Source organism: Oncorhynchus mykiss, chromosome 12, assembly GCF_013265735.2.
Source record: "Oncorhynchus mykiss isolate Arlee chromosome 12, USDA_OmykA_1.1, whole genome shotgun sequence".
In the NCBI taxonomy this organism is placed as follows: domain Eukaryota; kingdom Metazoa; phylum Chordata; class Actinopteri; order Salmoniformes; family Salmonidae; genus Oncorhynchus; species Oncorhynchus mykiss.
Window position 1 is genome coordinate 21,724,101 of NC_048576.1, and position 5,569 is coordinate 21,729,669.

Here is a 5,569-nt window from a genome sequence, read left to right on the forward strand (position 1 = left end):
CAGCAAAGCCTAATGTGATTTAGCTGGAGCTGTTTGTGGCAGGAAGAAAGATGCAGCTTTTCTCAGCCTTTTCCATTCGTATGGCAATGCTATCAGCCAAACTAGGAAGTTGGGACAAAAACAAGCTGAGGTGTCGGAACAGACTATCTATAGTTGCTTAGAAAGGGGTTACAATTCTGGTTTCTGTGGCAGTCTGTAGAGAGAATATCACTAGCCACTAGGAATTGTTTTGTTTACAGCAGACATGAGCAACTTCCAAAGCTGTTGTAGAGCCGCAGTACAGTATGACTGGGGCCACTGCCATCATCCCACATGTTGTATCACCAATGTTACATTAACTTATCTTCCTTATTTATGATTGAGTATTTATTTGTACATGTTTTAATTATATAATCTAATATGCATTTGGTTGAGTTCTTTGTGGCCAGCCTAAGCTTCATTTGCCACACGGGTGTTATTATGCTTTGAAGTTGTTTTGTCTGTTATAACTACTGCATTTGGCATGTTGAGTGTGCAAGGATAATGTGTGATGGCAGTGTGTGTGCAGGCGCATGACAATATATAGATTTTATTACCACCGTGGTTGTAATATGAGTGCGATGGGAAAGGTGTCTGTGTGCAAAATAACTGTTACTCATATGTCATTGTCACTGATGCAATGGTCTATACTATACATCATGTAGACTGGATTGCTCTTGATTTGGGATAACAAAGAAAATGAAAATCTCTCTTAATCAGCTGAATATCGCAGCATGTGTTACATTAGTAACTTTTGTTAGTGTTTGTTACTCCGAGGTACTGGTCAAAGCAATTTGCAATTAATTTAGGTTCAAGTCACAATAATGGCTTGTGTTCTGTGGTCAATGAACACTGGCTGTGCTTAGACAGGCAGCCCAGTTCAGAATTATATATATTTTCTCACTAATTGGTCTTTTGACCAATCATGTCAGATATTTTTGAGAGCTAATTTGATTGGTCAAAAGACCAATTAGTAAAAAAGAGATCAGAATTGGGTTTCCTGTTTGAACGCAGCCCTTGTGGCTTTTGTGTTATTGCACTGTATGAATTTCCCTGTGTTCACTGGTGGGTTTTCAATGAGCAAAGAGATTCCCTCACAGGTAATACAATTATTTGAATGGAATAGGGATTTGTCTCAAACTGACCCCTGTCCCTTCACTTTTAATCCAGTTCAGGCTAGTCTACCACTTGTGGTTAGTGTGGTCACCATTTAGGCGTGATCATTTGGTGCGCGTTATTCAAGCCTACTGTTATACTACCTTCATGTGGCTGTTATAAGCTTGATGTAATTTATGACATAATGGGTTATAAAAGTTTACAGAATATCCTATAAGTTCAACTTTTTATTTCATGATACTGTGATGATACAGGGTTGTGATGAAATTATTATGTTTGGTTAGCCAGTTGTGTTCAGCTTTAGGCCATGCTCATAGCAGTGAACAGTAGGCTGTGTGGTGGATTTAAGTGCTGTCAAAATTAGCGTCTTCACCAAATGCTCCACCACTGATGCTATGCTTAAAGCTACTGCACTAGGTTTGATTGTTTGCATCATTTGTTTTTGAGTGTTTTATATTTCTACATACGTGCCTTAACCATGGCCTAGCTACATCGCAGGCTTAACCCTGGCCTTAGCTCTGGCTGGCCTAGCTACATCGCAGGCTTAACCCTGGCCTTAGCTCTGGCTGGCCTAGCTGCATCGCAGGCTTTGCAGAGTCATTGTGAATGGAAAGGCCACTTGCCCTCTGCCCCTATAATAATAATCCTGTTGCTCACACAAACCCACAAAGTACACATGTTCACACACAAGCTCTCTCTCCCACACGTGCATATGCTTGTCAAGCTCATCAGTTGCTAGGGTGATCTATTATTGAAACCAAAGTTTGAGGGGTTTATTTGGACATATAAGCACAGAACCAAGTCTTATCTACAGTGCCAGGCATCTTAGGGTTCGTTCACCTGCCCTTACTGACAATCCTTTAACTGGTCAATGCTTTGAGAGCGATGGAGAAAGCTGGATATGGAGACATAGGAAGAGGGGGATACTTACAGTAGTTCATGTCAAGAGTACAAGTTGCCATCTTTCCTTGATGTTCACCCCTTACAATAAGATGTTTTTGCATATAAGCCAAGGCATGAATGAGTGAAACCGCCTAAAACATACATAATCAACTTGAGTGATTTTTGTAACATTTTTATTTGTTTAAGCTGTGACTTATTGTTTGCACTGGTTGTGTTGTTATGCCCTTTATCTTTTTTAAATTTATTTCTTAAACATTTTGTTAAGGATGTCCAGTCAATGTGCATCATGGAAATAAATCATTTCCTCTCTTTTCTGGCCTGTACTGGATCATACTGAATGGAGAGGAGACAATCATCATGTAACACTTGCATTGCAAATACATGCACACAGACCATTGGTGTATTTATTGAGTTAGTCAAATTAGGTAATTGTGATATCACGGGATGGGCAGGGAGGAGAATGGGAGACTGGTGACAGTGGAAGAAGGATCCCTCCAACAAAAATACTCTGTAGTCCTTCAGGGCAATAGGCTAGACAGACAGGCCAGCAGGCCTGCTGCTTTCACAACTCAAGACAGGTGAGTGCCTCCCTACCTCTGCTCCTCAGATGACAGGAAGCAAATGCTGTAACATAACAGACGCAGACTTTATGCATAGGTTAAGTTGTATGTGTGTTCAGTGTTGCACTTTTTATTATACAAAATAGTGTATTTGGTGGAATGTGAAGCTAGTCAGGTGATGTGTTGATAATACTGGACCTGGGTTTGGGTTAAACAGATGAGAATAGCAATGTTAGTCTCAATTCTCTGGAGAAGCGACCAGAGCAGCATATTATTTGATGATATTCTGAGTGACAAACATATTTTAGCATCCACGTGTCAGTCAACTTGGTGCATGTGCCTCAGTTACAGTGGGGCAAAAAAGTATTTAGTCAGCCACCAATTGTGCAAGTTCTCCCACTTAAAAAGATGAGGCTTGTAATTGTCATCATAGGTACACTTCAACTATGACAGACAAAATGAGAAAAAAAAATCCAGAAAATCACATTGTAGGATTTTTTATGAATTTATTTGCAAATTATGGTGGAAAATAAGTATTTGGTCACCTACAAAAAAAGCAAGATTTCTGGCTCTCACAGACCTGTAACTTCTTCTTTAAGAGACTCCTCTGTCCTCCACTCGTTACCTGTATTAATGGCACCTGTTTGAACTTGTTATCAGTATAAAAGACACCTGTCCACAACCTCAAACAGTCACACTCCAAACTCCACTATGGCCAAGACCATAGAGCTGTCAAAGGACACCAGAAACAAAATTGTAGACCTGCACCAGGCTGAGAAGACTGAATCTGCAATAGGTAAGCAGCTTGGTTTGAAGAAATCAACTGTGGAAGCAATTACTAGGAAATGGAAGACATACAAGACCACTGATAATCTCCCTCGATCTGGGGCTCCACGCAAGATCTCACCCCGTGGGGTCAAAATGATCACAAGAACGGTGAGCAAAAATCCCAGAACCACACGGGGGGACCTAGTAAATGACCTGCAGAGAGCTGGGACCAAAGTAACAAAGCCTACCATCAGTAACACACTACGCCGCCAGGGACTCAAATCCTGCAGTGCCAGACGTGTCCCCCTGCTTAAGCCAGTACATGTCCAGGCCCGTCTGAAGTTTGCTAGAGAGCATTTGGATGATCCAGAAGAAGATTGGGAGAATGTCATATGGCCAGATGAAACCAAAATATAACTTTTTGGTAAAAACTCAACTCGTCGTGTTTGGAGGACAAAGAATGCTGAGTTGCATCCAAAGAACACCATACCTACCTGTGAAGCATGGGGGTGGAAACATCATGCTTTGGGGCTGTTTTTCTGCAAAGGGACAAGGACGACTGATCCGTCTAAAGGAAAGAATGAATGGGGCCATGTATCGTTTAATTTTGAGTGAAAACCTACTTCTGTCAGCAAGGGCATTGAAGATGAAACGTGGCTGGGTCTTTCAGCATGACAATGATCCCAAACACACCGCCCGGGCAACGAAGGAGTGGCTTCGTAAGAAGCATTTCAAGGTCCTGGAGTGGCCTAGCCAGTCTCCAGATCTCAATCCCATAGAAAATCTTTGGAGGGAGTTGAAAGTCTGTGTTGCCCAGCAACAGCCCCAAAACATCACTGCTCTAGAGGAGATCTGCATGGAGGAATGAGCCAAAATACCAGCAACAGTGTGTGAAAACCTTGTGAAGACTTACAGAAAACGTTTGACCTCTGTCATTGCCAACAAAGGGTATATAACAAAGTATTGAGAGAAACTTTAGTTATTGACCAAATACTTATTTTCCACCATAATTTGCAAATAAATTCATTAAAAATCCTACAATGTGATTTTCTGGATTTTTTTTCCCCACATTTTGTCTGTCATAGTTGAAGTGTACCTTTGATGAAAATTACAGGCCTCTCTCATCTTTTTACCTATGCTTCACAGGTAGGTATGGTGTTCTTTGGATGCAACTCAGCATTCTTTGTCCTCCAAACACGACGAGTTGAGTTTTTACCAAAAAGTTATATTTTGGTTTCACATGTCTGTGTTCAGTTTATGTCTCAGTTGTTGAATCTTATGTTCATACAAATATATACACATGTTAAGTTCGCTGAAAATAAATGCAGTTGACAGTGAGAGGATTTTTTTTTTTCTGAGTTTATGTTTAGTCACTGTCCATGTTGTAGTCTACCAAATCAACACCCTATGAACATAAAACATGTATTGCTACATATACTGTTAAGGGCAGGGTGTCACATTTCTGTGTCATAGCGCCAGGCCGCCAGTTACTGTGAAGACACACAGTGGGCATTCATATTTAAAAGGCCTATGCACATTCCAGGTTGTGCCATGGTATAAATGACAAGTGTTTACTTCAGATAATAAACCGACCTTAGTGTGATGGTCAGTTGAGGACATAATAATTTCTATTTTTGTTTGTAACCTAGAACTACTAAGAAACAGCATGCCATTTTAATGCCTGTTGAGCTTTGTTCCTCTCAAATAATCTCGCCTCGTCCATCCATCACGTCAGTCGTAAGACTCTGTCCTGATCAGTTACCAGACTGACAATCCTGTTCCAAAGTCAAAACCCTTATGACTCTGATCTGTTTTCAAGTTGACCTTTCCCTAGTCCTCATTGTCATAACAATCATAAACAATTGATTGGTTTAATTCTGTCGAATGCCTTCCTGTAATATTCTAAGAGTGTGCTTAGATCATGCTCTTACTGAAGATATGATATCTCAGTATCCCTTACTGATTCATTTTCAATGGGAAATGGACATCAGTTTTTTTCTGTTCATGTTCCAAACAGCCCTCAGTGTGTGACCTTGGCATCAGGCTGGTGACTGATCTATTATCCCAGTTGTCCTGTTTCCTTTTTGGCCCTGGCATGTGACTCACCGGCAGCAGTGAGAGCCACTTTAATTATAGCGCCACAACATTCCAGCAGGACAGAATGAGGAGGGATAGAAATAGTTAACTGGAGAGGGGGGGGGGGG